Below are 17,263 nucleotides of genomic sequence, written 5' to 3' on the forward strand. Positions count from 1 at the left end.
GTGGGCAGAGTTGGCATCGAGGTTTGTTGCATGGATTGGTTCCTGAGCTAGAGTTGTTATGGTGCGGTGTGCAGTTACTGGTGAGAATATGTTTCAGGTTGGCAGGTTGTCTGTGGGCAAGGACTGGCCTGCCACCCAAGGCCTGTGAAAGTGTGGGATCATTGTCCAGGATGGGTTGTAGATCCTTGATGATGCGTTGGAGGGGTTTTAGCTGGGGGCTGTATGTGATGGCCAGTGGAGTCCTGTTGGTTTCTCTCTTGGGTTTGTCTTGCAGTAGGAGGCTTCTGGGTAGACGTCTGGCTCTGTTGATCTGTTTCCTTATTTCCTCGTGCGAGTATTATAGTTTTGAGAATGCTTGGTGGAGATTTTGTAGGTGTTGGTCTCTGTCTGAGGGGTTAGAGCAGTTGCGATTGTACCTCAGTGCTTGGCTGTAGACAATGGATCGTGTGATGTGTCCAGGATGGAAGCTGGAGGCATGAAGGTAGGCATAGCGGTCGGTAGGTTTTCGATATAGGGTGGTGTTAATGTGACCATCACTTATTTGCACCGTGGTGTCAAGAAAGTGGACCTCCCGTGTAGATTTGGTCCAGGCTGAGGTTGATGGTGGGGTGGAAGCTGTTGAAATCGTGGTGGAATTTTTCCAGAGTCTCCTTCCCATGGGTCCAGATGATGAAGATGTCATCAATGTAGCGTAGGTAGAGAAGGGGCGTGAGTGGACGAGAGCTGAAGAAGCGTTGTTCCAGGTCGGCCATAAAGATATTGGCATATTGTGGGGCCATGCCGGTGCCCATAGCAGTGCCACTAATCTGGAGATATATATTGTCATCAAATTTGAAATAGTTGTGTGTAAGTATAAAGGCACAGAGCTCAGCAGCCAGTTGTGCTGTGGCATCATCAGGGATAGTGTTCCTGACAGCTTGTATTCCATCTGTGTGTGGGATGTTTGTGTAGAGAGCCTCTACATCCATGGTGGCTAGGATGGTGTTTTCTGGGAGGTGACCAGTGCATTGTAGTTTCCTCAGGAAATCAGTGGTGTCATGGAGATAGCTGGGAGTGCTGGTGGCATAGGGTCTGAGTAGAGAGTCCATATATCCAGACAGTCCTTCAGTGAGAGTGCCAATGCCCGAGATGATGGCGCGTCCAGGATTTCCGGGTTTGTGGATCTTGGGTAGTGGATAGAATAACCCTGGTCAGGGCTCTAGGGGTATGTTGATTTCTTCTGGTGTTAGCGTAGGGAGTGTCCTGAGTAGATGCTGTAGTTTCTTAGTGTATTCCTCAGTGGGATCTGAGGGAAGAGGCCTGTAGAATTTGGTATTGGAGAGTTGTCTGGCGGCCTCCTTTTGGTAGTCAGACCTGTTCATGATGACAACAGCGCCTCCTTTATCAGCCTCTTTGATGATAATGACAGGGTGGTTTCTGAGGCTGTGGATGGCATTGCGTTCTGCACAACTTAGCTTGTGAGGCAAGCGATGTTGTTGTTCCACGATTTCTGCCTGTGCACGCCGGCGGAAGCATTCAATGTATAGGTCCAGACTGTCATTTCGACCCTCAGGAGGAGTCCATGTGGAGTTCTTCTTCTTGTGCTGTTGGTGGGAGGGCATCTGTGTATCAGTGCACTGTTCAGTGTTGTCCTGGAAGTATTCTTTGAGTCGGAGATGGCGAAAGTAGGCTTCCAGATCACCACAGAACTGTATCATGTTGGTGGGGGTGGCAGGGCAGAAAGAGTCCCCGAGATAGGACAGACTTTTCTTCTGGGCTGAGTGTGTAGTTGGATAGATTGACGATATTGCTGGGTGGGTTAGGGGTACCACGGTTGTGGCCCCATGTGGCAGGTAGGAATTTAGACAGCTTACAGTCCTTTTTCCTTTGTAGAGAGGTGAAGTGAGTAATGTAGATCTCCTGTCTTATTCTAGTGAAGTCCGTTTGTATAGAAGTTTGGTTATTAATGAGAGTCTCCAGGTTGGAGAGCTCTTTTTTTTGATGTTTTCCTGTTTGCTGTATAGGATGCTGATCAGGTGGTTCCTCAGTTTTTTTGATAGAGTATAGCATAATCTCTCACTGTGGTCTGTGTAGTATGTAGATAGCAGTGGATTTTTTACCTTTAGTCCATTTGGTATGATGTCCATCCGTTTGCATCAGAAACCACCCTGACATTATCATCAAAGAGGCTGATAAAGGAGGTGCCGTTGTCTTCATGGAACAGGTCTGACTACCAAAAGGAGGCCGCCAGACAACTCTCCAATACCAAATTCTACAGGCCACTTCCCTCAGATCCCACTGAGGAATACACTAAAACTACAGCATCTACTCAGGACACTCCCTACACTAACACCAGAAGAAATCAACATACCTCTAGAGCCCCGACCAGGGTAATTCTATCTACTACCCAAGATCCACAAACCCGGAAATCCTGGACGCGCCATCATCTCGGGCATTGGCACTCTCACTGAAGGAGTGTCTGGATATATGGACTCTCTACTCAGACCCTATGCCACCAGCACTCCTAGCTATCTCCGTGACACCACTGATTTCCTGAGGAAACTACAATGCATTGGTCACCTCCCAGAAAACACCATCCTAGCCACCATGGATGTAGAGGCTCTCTACACAAACATCCCACACACAGATGGAATACAAGCTGTCAGGAACACTATCCCTGACGATGCCACAGCACAACTGGCTGCTGAGCTCTGTGCCTTTATACTTACACACAACTATTTCAAATTTGATGACAATATATATCTCCAGATCAGTGGCACGGCTATGGGCACCGGCATGGCCCCACAATATGCCAATATCTTTATGGCCAACCTGGAACAACGCTTCTTCAGCTCTCGTCCACTCACGCCCCTTCTCTACCTACGCTACATTGATGACATCTTCATCATCTGGACTCATGGGAAGGAGACTCTGGAAAAATTCCACCACGATTTCAACAGCTTCCACCCCACCATCAACCTCAGCCTGGACCAATCTACACAGGAGGTCCACTTTCTTGACACCACGGTGCAAATAAGTGATGGTCACATTAACACCACCCTATATCGAAAACCTACCGACCGCTATGCCTACCTTCATGCCTCCAGCTTCCATCCCGGACACATCACACGATCCATTGTCTACAGCCAAGCACTGAGGTACAACTGCCTCTGCTCTAACCCCTCAGACAGAGACCAACACCTACAAAATCTCCACCAAGCATTCTCAAAACTACAATACTCGCATGAGGAAATAAGGAAACAGATCAACAGAGCCAGACGTGTACCCAGAAGCCTCCTACTGCAAGACAAACCCAAGAAAGAAACCAACAGGACTCCACTGGCCATCACATACAGCCTCCAGCTAAAACCCCTCCAACGCATCATCAAAGATCTACAACCCATCCTGGACAATGATCCCACACTTTCACAGGCCTTGGATGGCAGGCCAGTCCTTGCCCACAGACAGCCTGCCAACCTGAAACATATTCTCACCAGTAACTGCACACCGCACCATAATAACTCTAGCTCAGGAACCAATCCATGCAACAAACCTCGATGCCAACTCTGCCCACATATCTACACCAGTGACACCATCACAGGACCTAACCAGATCAGCCACACCATCACTGGTTCATTCACCTGCACATCCACCAATGTAATATACGCCATCATATGCCAGCAATGCCCCTCTGCTATGTACATCGGCCAAACTGGACAGTCTCTACGGAAAAGGATAAATGGACACCAATCAGACATTAGGAATGGCAATATACAAAAACCTGTAGGAGAGCACTTCAACCTCCCTGGCCACACTATTGCAGACCTTAAGGTGGCCATCCTGCAGCAAAAAAACTTCAGGACCAGACTTCAAAGAGAAACTGCTGAGCTTCAGTTCATCTGCAAATTTGACACCATCAGCTCAGGATTGAACAAAGACTGTGAATGGCTTGCCAACTACAGAACCAGTTTCTCCTCTCTTGGTTTTCACACCTCAACTGCTAGAACAGGGCCTCATCCTCCCTGATTGAACTGACCTCATTATCTCTAGCTTGCTTGCTAGCATATATATACCTGCCCCTGGAAATTTCCACCACATGCATCTGAAGAAGTGGGTATTTACCCACGAAAGCTCATGCTCCAAAACGTCTGTTAGTCTATAAGGTGCCACAGGATTCTTTGCTGCTTTTACAGATCCAGACTAACACGGCTACCCCTCTGATATTTGTTCATTGAGATTTGTTGGCTGTTGAAGCCTGAGCCTCAGTAGAAACAATGGGCCAAATCTACTCCAGGTGTAACCAGAAATCACCAGAATTAATCTATACACCAGGGTGGAATTACTCAGTGTCCCATTGAAATTGGTTAGTAAAATCATAACCAGCAAGCTAACAAAAGTGGAAGAGGAGGCTCAGTGGTCATGTCTCTCAGCAGCAAAATTTCCCATTTTAATGAAAGGAATCAAATTTCTGTGTGTGAATGAATGAACATGAAACCTTTCATTAAGTTTCCAACTGGTGTATTTAGTTATTGGGTTTTTTCCTCTTTTCCATATGTACCATGCAAATGGTGTACATTGTGTCTGGGAAGAGGAAGAAAGCCTTCTGAAACATTAGCACTCGGCAATGGGACATTGCTATCCTAGTCTCTTAGTCTGTGGAAACACTTTGTAGTTAGTTTTTTAAAGACTCCTTTCATTCTTAAAAAATTCTTCTGGGATCCATTCTGATGCAGCAAGAAGCCACTCCAATTCCGAGAATCTTTCTCCCCTGCTCTTATAAAAACACAGAACAATTCCAGGCTGAATTCTGCCTGCTCTGACTCCCCTCAGCTTCATGGCTTGAATGGAGCCACATGGGGTGCAAAACAGAGTGTCACTGCCTCCAAGAGAATGTAATGTTCTTTCTTTTTGAGGTGTTTCCGTCAGACAAGAGTAACATTTTGCTCAGCAAACTAATTATTTTGGCTAAATTGGCTAGACTATGATGAGGATAGCTATCCAGCTGGTGCTTCAGGGAAGGTTCTTGCTAAAGGGAAATTAGTTTTTATAGATGCTAAGCTTTTACGTAATAATTTTAGTTGCATTAGGATAGTTTCAATTAGTTCTTCACATCCAGGGCTGACTGTCTTGTTTTGCTTAGACGGACATTGGCTCTAATTTTGTTTTTTTTGTTTTGCTCTCTTCCAAGAGCTGAACATGATTAAAAGATCTCTCCTGTCTTCTATTTTGCTTAGTATTTACACTCTGTGCCTCATTGTTTATCTGATTGCTCCAGATATTGACCTGTCGTCTTGGACGTGGTAGCTTCTTGATTAGCTTCAGCTACCGTGTGGAGGGCAGGTTCACTTCGCTGTCTCTCCTATCACACCAGAATCACAGCACTTGGGTAAATGCATCCTCTCTCAGAATGACTACAAACATTCCTATCAAGTTTTTCCTGCAGTGGTTACTTAGCAACAGTATCACCCTCTCATGTCGCCAAGGTGATCTAGCTAACTTGCTGCTGCTGCTGGAAGGCGATCACTTCAGCAGCATCGAGAAAGTTAAAAGAAGATAACAAACACTAGGAAGCCATGCAAATTACCCACGTCAGCAGCATTAGTTCATTGGACAAATTCTGCGCCCAAATCTGAGTGAGGATTTACAACCCTCATCACTTACCGCCCACGTGGGCGGTAACAGCTGGTGCTAGGAGAAGCAGTCGGGCTCTTGGAGAAATGAGAAACCCAGAACTATGGAAAGGCGAGTACAGGGGTAAAGAGAGCAAAGCTGGGGAAAACTGACTTGTGCTGCTCTCCTGGACTCCCTTTGGGTTTGTCTTGACCAGGATCTCAAGGTGTTCTGATGAATACCTTCTAAATATCTTCTGTAGACAAGGTGATATATGCTTTAAGATGTGGTAAACTAGTCAAGCTCAGACCTAGGCATGAACCTAAACTTCATCTTGACCAGCTTTAATATGTGTCAAAGTCCACACTGCTTCCCAAGCTGCGCTACTGAGACTCATAGACTCATAGACTCTAGGACTGGAAGGAACCTCGAGAGGTCATCGAGTCCAGTCCCCTGCCCTCATGGCAGGACCAAATACTGTCTAGACCATCCCTAATAGACATTTATCTAACCTACTCTTAAATATCTCCAGAGATGGAGATTCCACAACTTCCCTAGGCAATCTATTCCAGTGTTTAACTACCCTGACAGTTAGGAACTTTTTCCTAATGTCCAACCTAAATCTCCCTTGCTGCAGTTTAAGCCCATTGCTTCTTGTTCTATCATTGGAGGCTAAGGTGAACAAGTTTTCTCCCTCCTCCTGATGACACCCTTTTAGATACCTGAAAACTGCTATCATGTCCCCTCTCAGTCTTCTCTTTTCCAAACTAAACAAACCCAATTCCTTCAGCCTTCCTTCATAGGTCATGTTCTCAAGACCTTTAATCATTCTCGCTGCTCTTCTCTGGACCCTCTCCAATTTCTCCACATCTTTCTTGAAATGCGGTGCCCAGAACTGGACACAATACTCCAGTTGAGGCCTAACCAGCGCAGAGTAAAGCGGAAGAATGACTTCTCGTGTCTTGTTTACAACACACCTGTTAATGCGTCCCAGAATCACATTTGCTTTTTTTGCAACAGTATCACACTGACTCATATTTAGCTTGTGGTCCACTATGACCCCTAGATCTTTCTGCCATACTCCTTCCTAGACAGTCTCTTCCCATTCTGTATGTGTGAAACTGATTGTTCCTTCCTAAGTGGAGCACTTTGCATTTGTCTTTATTGAACTTCATCCTGTTTACCTCAGACCATTTCTCCAATTTGTTCAGATCATTTTGAATTTTGGCCCTGTCCTTCTAAGCAGTTGCAATCCCTCCCAGTTTGGTATCGTCCGCAAACTTAATAAGCGTACTTTCTATGCCAACATCTAAATCGTTGATGAAGATATTGAACAGAGCCGGTCCCAAAACAGACCCCTATGGAACCCCACTTGTTATACCTTTCCAGCAGGATTGGGAGCCATTAATAACTACTCTCTGAGTACGGTTATCCAGCCAGTTATGCACCCACCTTATAGTAGCCCCATCTAAATTGTACTTTCCTAGTTTATCTATAAGAATATCATGCGAGACCGTATCAAATGCCTTACTAAAGTCTAGGTATATCACATCCACCGCTTCCCCCTTATCCACAAGGCTCGTTATCCTATCAAAGAATGCTATCAGATTAGTTTGACACGATTTGTTCTTTACAAATCCATGCTTGCTATTCCCTATCACCTTACCACCTTCCAAGTGTTTGCAGATGATTTCTTTAATTACTTACTCCATTATCTTCCCTGGCACAGAAGTTAAACTAACTGGTCTGTAGTTTCCTGGGTTGTTTCTGGGTGAGAGCCAGTGCATCTCACAGTTAGAGCAAAGGATTAGGTGTTAGGAGAACCTGCTTCTCCTATTCCTGATTCTCCCACTGCTCTGCCAGTGACTTTGAGCAAATCTCTCCCTATCCGCTTCCATAGGGATGAACTGTTGCTCACAAAGCACTCTGCACTTTAAATATTCCTTCCCCATGAAGATCTTGGAGCAGCAGCGAGGTTGGGTTTTTTACTATGTAAATAAAGCTCGTGGTCTTAGTTCAGTGTATTGCACGAACTTCCCCCATAGTAACTGACACCAATGGACACCCTTGCTAGTGATTTCAACACAGAGGTCAGGGACTGAATGAACTTCTCACCTTTAGAGATGGCCTCTGGGTCGGCAATGCCTGTTCTGTGAGTAAATAAAGGATTTCATTCTCGAGGATCGTGCCCTGGGACCTTCCAAGAGCACCGTAGATTCTCTAGAAACTAACTCAAGACCTCTCTGATAAGGTTCTTGATAATCTTGAATCATTTTCCTTTTTATTTTTGTCCCAGTGGGGACTATAATTGGTGAGAATCTCCCAGCATTCCCATGAATAGGAGATTCACCATTGCACCGTTTATCTAGCCACAGATCTCTCAGTCCAGGTTCCTCACTGTGGCATTGCTGATCAGGATTACCTGATGCTGCTTTGTCGGTCTCTGTTTCTCTGTGACTGGCTTGTGGACAATAACTGGGCAGCTGACTCATCATCCTCTGTCTTGTAGTGGGGCATGGACCAGTGTTAAAAGGTTGCACATTTGTGTCCCTTTGTTCTCCCCACCCCCTAGCATTTAATGCTCCCCGGTGTCCATGTTTCTGCATTTTCCATCTTTGTCCTGTTTCACTTTGCATTGTTTGACATACCGCAGTCCTTGTGTGGGTACAGTCGCATGTGGCTTCCTTTCTCATTCTTGGAGGGTCAGCTGCCATACAGGTTACCAGAGGCTCTTTATTCCAGAGCAGAGACTGGCTTGTGCTTAGTATGCAGGAATACTTTGTGGACTCCATTCACAGAGGGAACCAGTGCTCTTGCTCTGGACTGGACACCTTCTGATCCTGTGATGGCCATTCTTCATAGCCGTTGTTTCTTAATTCAGCTTGTCTTCTCATTGGTTGGAAAGCACAGAGACCAGGCATTCTGCTGTCTCAAGAATTGCTCTGTTTGACCTCTCCTGTGCAGTGTTAAAGCAAACTTTGTGGCTGTCCTGTAATAACCTGGTCTGCTAATCAGTATGTCTCTAACTCCCGTTCATGTTGAGACTCTGTAACGACATTCATTTTGTTGCAGTTTTATTCCATTGCTTGTATCAGTTGTACCAGATTTTTTAAAGAAAAAGATGTTATTGATCCCATAAAGTGTATATTCACTAGGGCTAGTCAGGATATTGTCAACAAAATAGTTTTTGTCAGAAAATGATGATCTGTCAGGAAGGTTTCTTAGGTCCAGGATGGAACTGAGAGAGAGAGACACCATGGAATAGCCAATAGCCCAGTGATTAGGTCTCTGTGATATACCCATACCTTGAATACTGCATGCAGTTCTTGTTGCCCCATCTCAAAATAGATCTCTTAGAAATGGAAAAAGTACAGAGAAGGGCAACAAAAATGATTAGGGGAATGGAACAGCTTTGGTATGAAGAGATTAAAAAGACTGGGATTTTTCAGCTTGGAAAAGGGATGATAGGGGGTGGGAGAGAGGTGACAGAGGTCTATAAAGTCATGAATGGGGTGAAGAAAGTGAATAGGGAAGTGTTATTTACACCATCACATAACACAAGAACCAGGAGCCACTCAATGAAATTAATAGGCAGCAGCTTTAAAACTAATGTAAGGAAGTATTTCTGCACACAACGCACAGTTCCCCTGGCAATGAGTTCCACAGGCTATGTTGGGAAGGTCAAAAGTACAAATGGATTCAAAAAAAGAATTTAAGTTCCTGGAAGACAAGTCCATCCATGGCTATTAGTCAAGATGATCAGAGATGTAACCCCATGCTCTGGGTCTCCCTAAACTTCTAACTGTCAGAAGCTTGGAGTGGATGACAGGGGATGGATCACTCGGTAGTTGTCTTGTTCATTCCCTCTGAAGCATTTGGCACCAGCCACTGTTAGAAGACAGGATACTGGGCTAGAGGGACCATTGGTCTGACTCAGCCTGGCCATTTGTGTGTGCTGTCTAACTTGGAGCAGGTGCTTGAATGTGGGTCTTCCAGATCCCTAACCACTGGGCTACTGGCTATGCTAGCCTGGGCATGGTCTCATTTTTTCACAAGTCTTTTGATGAAAGGTCTTGGTTTTTTTGGTTTTCATTTAAATGAAAACCAAGTCTCAATATATCAGATTATAAGGAACAGAATTCTTGTTTTCTGGCAGCCCAATCTTCCCTGTCCAATTGATGCACTGTCTGGTGTCAGTGTTTGTCGATTTTTGGTTTAGTATATACCATTTTTAGTTTTATTCATATTCTTTTTTGGATTCTTTTATAATAAAGCTGATTCTGTGCCAGTCATGGAATGATGGATTATTTTAAATTCCATGTGGAATGGGACTGAACAAATGATCAATGTGCCCTGAAATGACCCCTCTCTCTCTCTCTCTCTCTCTCTCTCTCTTTCTCAAGAATTGATAAATTATTCCTGAGACATCCTTGTGTTACTGATTGACCCATTTTCCAACGAGGCATACAATCAAAAACTCTCCTAGGAATGTTGCTATGGCTCTATTAAATGTACCCGCTAATGCTTCTCCGGTAAGTGAGTGATAGAGATGGCATTTCATATGGCTATGGATTTGTTTTACAGTGTCCATTAGTGCATGACATGCAAGTTCTACTGGCATTGTACTGAAATAGCATTTTGTTCTCTAACTTTCCCTGCTAGATGCAGTGCAATCTCTCTCCATGCAGTCAATAGGCCTAAGGGAAATATGACTGCTCTATGTGGGCCAACAGAAAGGGCCTAATCTTGCCCTCAGACCCACTAATATGGCTCCATGCGCCCATGCAGTGCCTTATTAAAGGCAGTGGGATTTCATGCAGACATGGGGGTTCTGCATTAGTGAGTCACAATATAGGTGCCATGTGTTTGCAGACTCAGGCCTTAGGAGGCTACCTGAAGCTCCAGGACACTGAGGGAAGGAAAGAGCTCTACAATTGTTTAACACCACTGTTATGTTAACAGCGTATGCAATGGGCTTACCCTGCTTGTTTCACACCCTTCTTACCACTCTGCTCCTCGACCCTTTTTCTCTGACAGGCTTCTCATTGAAATCACGTATCACAGTCTGCCTGTTTCGCTCCTCGCTCTAGTCGGTACTTACGTATGCAATAGAACATGTTTAATGTAAACCTTCCGGGCATGCTGCAGAGCTCCACACACACACAGCCCCGGGCAGTCAACGTTGAGGTGGAGGAGAAGTGATGGAGGGGAAAGGTCACTGAGTTTCCCAGTAGCCTGGTTTGCTGGTGATGAGTGAAATGGTGTTGCTGCACCCTCCTTCATGCTTGGGTATGTATTGTGTATGCAGCCCTCAGGAGGCACCACGCATCCTTTCCAAACAGAAGCTCTTTCATTTTTTCCTTTGATTTTGTGAAAGGCTGAAACATTCCCTGGGAATGTTTCTTTCACGCTCCTTGGAAAACCAACTTTCCCCTGCAACAGCTGTGCTGGAGAGTCTTTTCCGCCAGCTCCAATGTAACAGGCAGCTGGGCTGGGTGCTGGGCAGCTGGTTAACTATCTCACTGCTGGCTTGTTCTCGCTGTGTCTGGTGAATCCCTGCTGTCTCTCTGGGGCAGGGACAGCCTAGCACAGTGAAGCCTCATCCCTGACTGGAACCTTGAAGTGCTTCTCTAGTTCCCATAACGAATACTGCGGAGCTGGTCGGTTTGAGTGTTCGACTCAGCAGCCGGGAAGAGGCCTCTCCATCTCTCCCTCTGACAAGAGCTACATGTGCGAGCCAGTTATACTGCCTCTATCTGGCTCCCTTGTGGTGCTGGAGCAGTGGCTTGAAGAGGAGAACATGGCCCTATATACCTGCCCCAAGAGCCAATCCCTGACCCATTGTGCAAGGCCAGATAACTGTGTGCAAATGGCAGAAGGTTTAATGTTCTGTGTGTCACAGCAGGAGTGACTGCTGGATGCTTCCAGGCTATGCCATGAAATGACTGGCTTGGATACCTACCCAATAATGAGAGCTGTTCATTAGCTTCTGTATCTGTGTCTATTCAGCAGTCAGTTTATAATCCAGCCCTGAGAAAAACATTCCCTCTGGCCTGGCCCTGTTGGAGAGCAGTGAGAAGTGACACATGAAAGTGAATGAGGGAGGCAAACCAGACCTGAAAAGGGGCACACATGGGATCAGGGAAAGAGCTGTAGAGAAGTGCACTGGGAACAAAACAGCCCACCCTGCCACCTCTCAGAAGCCTTGTCTGATATTGAATGACAGCGACGCAAAAGTTGTGGGAAACGCCACACAGAAACAAAAAGCTTTTTGTTTCTGCACTATCTGATGAGCTAAGCACAGCAGGCACAAAATAAAACAACATGTAATTCAATATCTGTAACCACAGTGGGTAACAAAATCAGAAGCTCAGATGTCTCCAGTGATTCACTGAGAAAGTGACTCCTCCATATTGATCCTGGAGAATTACAGATGAATCATACTAATGGCATAGGTAGGGTAGGTCTGGTACCTGCAAGTGGTCTGTGAATGATGGTACCTTAGAACCCGCATGGTCCCTCTGTACAGCATGTGTATTCATACTAGGATACGTGATATAGGTTTAAACGAGAACCAGGAAAGTCTGGGACCTTCTATGGTTTTGTTTGCTGGATCTTGCTCTCCATCAGCTGAGGATCTGGCCTTTAGTATTTAGGATGTGTGTTGTGAACTCTAAACTGGTCTAGTCATATTTGATGGGCATCAGCAAAAGCCCTGTAAATCCAGCAGAGCAGGGTCCAGAGTGGAAATACTGCAATGTGAAACAGTAAGTTTCATGCATATATATTGCAAAATAACTTCCATTCATTCAGCAGGTGGAGAAGGTGTAAAGAACCATGCAAAGCATAGGAACTGTCCCAGAAAACCTTTCTTTGGTTTCTCTTCTGAGTCTGACATTCATGTCCCCTTTTATTTTTGAATATATTATGTAATACTACGTGTGTGCGTATATTACATGTAGGCTATGTGTCATAAACAGATGATTAAGGGTTAATGTATCTCGTACCTGTAAAGGGTTAAGAGGCTCAGTGAACCTGGCTGACACCTGACCAGAGGACCATAGGGGATAAGATACTTTCAAATCTTGGTGGAGGGAAGTCTTTGTGCTTTTTGTTTTGTTCGTTGTTCGCTCTCGGGACTGAGAGAGACAAGATGTACGCCCAGACTTCCCAATCTTTCTGAATCAGTCTTTCATGTTTCAAAATAGTAAGTAATAGCCAGGCAAGGCGGATTAGTCTTATGTTTGTTTTCTTAACTTGTAAATGTGTCTTTTTGCTGGAAGGATTTTTACCTCTGTTTGCTGTAACTTTGAATCTCGAGCTGGGTGGGGTGGTCCCTCTAGTCTATATGAATCTGAGTACCCTGTACAGCATTTTCCATCCTGATTTTACAGAGATAATTTTTACCTTTTCTTTCTTTAATTAAAAGCTTTCTTTTTAATTACCTGATTGATTTTTCCTTGTTTTAGAATCCAAGGGATTGAGTCTAAACTCACCAGGGATTGGTGGGGGGAAAAGGAGAGGGGATGGTTAATTCCTCGTTTGTTTAAGATCCAAGGAGTTTGGATCGGTGTGAAGCTTCCCAAGGCAACCCAGGGAGTGGAGAGTCTGGGGGGAAAGAGGGAGATGGTTAATTTCTCCTTGTTTTAAGACCAAGGGGTTTGGGTCTTGGGTTTCCCAGGGAAGGTTTTGGGGGAACAGAAGGTGTGCCAGACACAGACTTCTGGCTGGTGGCAGCGTACCAAATTTAAGCTAATAATTAAGCTTAAAAGGGATCATGCAGGTCCCCACTTTTTGGACGCTAAAGTTCAAAGTGGGGAAAAAACCTTGACACTATGCAAATTAAGATCCTTCACACGCCACCTGTACCCTAATATATCCTGCAACATTTTGGATCATCAGATTAATACCATTTTTGCTAGTTTACTCATAATCTTTTCACGTCTAATATAGAGATTGATTTCTCATTGAATTACTGGCCAACTCATCAATGATGTTTAAATATGAGTAGAGGCTTCTCCAAAGTAACTGTTGCCAATACAATTTACACAAAGCTCTGTCTTGGACCGTTGTCTTGATGTTCAAATTCCGAACAGTACTTTGCATATCCACTATTACACTCTCACACACAGTTTCTTGCCTTGTTTATCTCAGATGATCTGGGTTTATCCTGGGTTTGGAGTCTGTATTTGTCAAGTACAATTAAAGCTCACAATCCAAAGGAGTTCTACTTAGTGCAGAAAGAAGCAAAGCAGCTTCCAACACCTAGTAGCTTCACTCCAGAGGTTCACACAAACAATTCATATAGGTTTGAGCCACATGGTTTCACACCCCATAGGTTTCTCTTTCAAAGAACTCGAAAGCCAAACTCTGTCAAGGGCATTGAATTTCACCTGACAATTTGTCAAAAGAAGAGAAACTGCCTGCTCTGCCTTCATTGCAAAACCATCAAGAATGAGGATGACCTTATGATTGTGCTAGACTGTGACTTGAGATCTGGGTTCAGATTCCAGTCTGCCCCAGACTTGGTCACCTTGGGCAAATCACTTAATCTCGGTGCGTCTGTTCTCTCTAGGTGAAATGATCCTTAGTTCTTCGGGGCAAGGACAGTCTGACCAATGTTTTATATAGTGCCTAGGTCAATGGGGCTCAGATACCAGCTGCGGCATCGAAATGTTACTTTCATACAGACAAAATAATATAAACTGGGCCCAGATTTGCTTCAGATATTAACCCGACTTAGAACACTTAGTCTGTGTCATTTCTAGGTGCCACTAGGTGCTATCACACATGTCCTTCAAAGCTCTGTTTTTTAACTAGGTGTCCAGGTAGCTAGATCTTGGAGAAATGCGGGTTGTGGTACAGCTGTTTTGTGAAGCTGAGCACATCGGAACTGAAGTTTAACCTCTGATGGAAACTTTCTAGGAGAGCACTTCTGCCTGCAAAGAAAGCTAAAATATTAAGTGCTGCCAGATGTGTTACCATCTGACTGAGATCTGTGATGAAACTCCTCTCCAGGTGAGTTTCATGTGGTCTGGGGTTTTGGTGTGAACACATCATCCAGCTCTAAAAGTAGGCAAGAAACATGGTTTCTCTTCAGACTGGAATCTTTTTTTCTGAGCAATGCAAAGGTATTTGTGGGCCAACTCTGTGATCAGCACTTCTGAAAAGCAAGCTTCTCAGCTGCTGGCGGGAGGTGGGAGGCATGAGCAAGAAGGGCAGATTTTTCTAAAGCACTGGTGGGATTTAGGAGAATGAATGCAGTTGGCTTTTGGTGAGTGGTGCTCCTAATTCCTTCAGACGCTTTCAAAACTCTTCCCCTAAACCTAGATTTAGGAGCTGAGCTTTAAGCATCTGCAGATCCTGGCATAATACACAACCCTATGGACCTGCCATGCTGAGAGGTGACTAGCACAAAGCAGTAACATTTGTTTCCTGGTTTGCCTTCCCCACTAGGAGTCTGGAACTGCATCTTGCTTGAATTGTTGGGACTTTCCTGCCAGCTTCCAAACCCAGGAGCCATGATGACCAGGCTGCCTGTCACCACCATTAGAGAGGTGGGGAAAAGGAGCAGGGGGCTGCTCTCCCCAGGGAGTCAATGGGTCATGGTGGCCTTGGGTGGCCAGAGGAAGAGAGGGTCCCGTTGCCACCACTCATGGATGCTCTTGGCACACTTCCCACTGCTGAGACTAGCCTGGGGTGTCTGGAAGAGGCGCAGGCTGCTGCAAATGTTCCTGCATCTTAGGAACAGGAGCCATCTCTCTGCTGCCCACAACTCAGGGAGGATAAAGTTCTCACTGTTTTCCAGCTGAAAGCTTGGTGTGGTTTTGGCCTGGATACGCCACTAAGCTTCATTTTCTCTTGAAATCAGACGAAGACACAGCTTTTGATAGGTCACCCGAAAGTGAACTCTCCTGGTCTTCCCCGTGACTGTTCTCTGCTGACAGTTACTCTGGCATCTTCAGAACACTTGGAGCATTGTCAGTTGACAGGAAGTGACATGCAAACACTGCATTGCACTGGAGGGAGATGGGAAGAATCTCTTGAAGATGATCCGTCATTTTAAAATCAGCTTGTCAGTTTGTTCATGTCCTCATCGTCCCTTACCCGAATCCTGACACTCGCTTCTATCCCTGCTTGACCGGGACAAATTCGCAATTAATTTCCCCCTCATTTATGCAGCTGGACTGTTCTGCAGCATCTATATTGGAGGTTGCAAAGTGATTGCAGACAGGTAGCGAGTTCCCAGAGAGGCGAGAGAGATTGCTGCACTTCTTGTTGAACAGGTACATTCCGTGTCCCAGGCCAGCTTGCCCCAGCTGCTTGTTAATTAGAAACCTCGAGGGACTGGGAAAAGAGGAAGCAGCGGGCACATTTTTTCCTCCAACTCAAGGGTCATTCTCTGTAATTCCTCCTGTCCCTGTGGCTCTCTCCTTCTGGCTGTCTATTAGAAATAGTTTGAAAAAGCAAATTTTGCAAATGTCCTGCTTATTTGCTATGATGCCAGATTTGGATGCTTTTCTCCTTCCTACGAGTACCATGCCCAGAAATCCGTCTTCATGGTAACAACATCAGACTCTGAGGATTGGCCCAAGATGACTGGCTAGCATGTAACTTCTGGAATGCTACTACTTGCTGTGAGATAGTGGTGCCCAACTACAGGGGAGGCACACTGAACAGACAAGATTATTCAAATGTGCAGCCCCCACTCCATGCATGCATGCACACCCTATATGGTGCAGTGCCTCTTTCACAGTGAACAAAGAGCCGGCCTGGTAACACACCTGCACAGTTCGACATGTGCCCAGCTCACTGCCAAAGGGGCAGATTCTGGATCATGACCATCTGGCTGCATGTAAGAGGAGACTGAAACATTTGCACACTGGACTGTCTTCAGAAACCGGTAACTGCCCATATGGAGTGACTCAAGTGTTGACTGTTTAAAATAAATTATTACTGTTTTTCCAATTAGCATGAAGCCTCATCACTTCTGTTGATACCAGTGGGGTGGCTGGCAAGCCCTTGTTTATTTTTAGTAAACTTATGTTCCTTATCTAGAATGTAAGAATGGCCATATTGGGTCAGATCAAAGGTCCATCCAGCCCAGTATTCTGTCTTCTGACAGTGGCCAGTGTCAGGTGCCCCAGAGGGAATGAAGAGAACAGGGAATCATCAAGTGATCCATCCCCTGTCGCTCATTCCCAGCTTCTGGCAAACAGAGGCTGGGGACCCCATCCCTGCCATTCCTGGCTAACAGCCATTGATGGATCTATCCTCCATGAATGTGTCTAGTTCTTTTTTGAACCCTGTTACAATCTTGTCCTTCACAACATCCTCTGGCAAAGAGTTCCCCAGGTTGACTGTGTGTGTGGAAAAAATACTTCCTTTTGTTTGTTTTAAACCTGCTGCCTACTAATTTCATATCCGATTCTTTTTTTAACTCTTCCCTGACACTAAAAATGGAAGCTGAGTGGGTTCTTTTTAGTTATTGAATAGGAAGAATGTAGTTAACCAGTCTGTCATAACTATATCTTGGCTTTACATTAGCTGTAATGATCCCAATCTATCCATGTAGTAAGCAGCCATTTTATTAGCTAGACAGATGCCTCTTGAATTGCTCCGTACAAAAGTGCTGTGTTTGCTGAAATAAGTTTCAGTAGTTGTGATTTATTTT

The sequence above is a fragment of the Gopherus flavomarginatus genome, chromosome 8, assembly GCF_025201925.1.
Source record: "Gopherus flavomarginatus isolate rGopFla2 chromosome 8, rGopFla2.mat.asm, whole genome shotgun sequence".
Lineage (NCBI taxonomy): Eukaryota > Metazoa > Chordata > Testudines > Testudinidae > Gopherus > Gopherus flavomarginatus.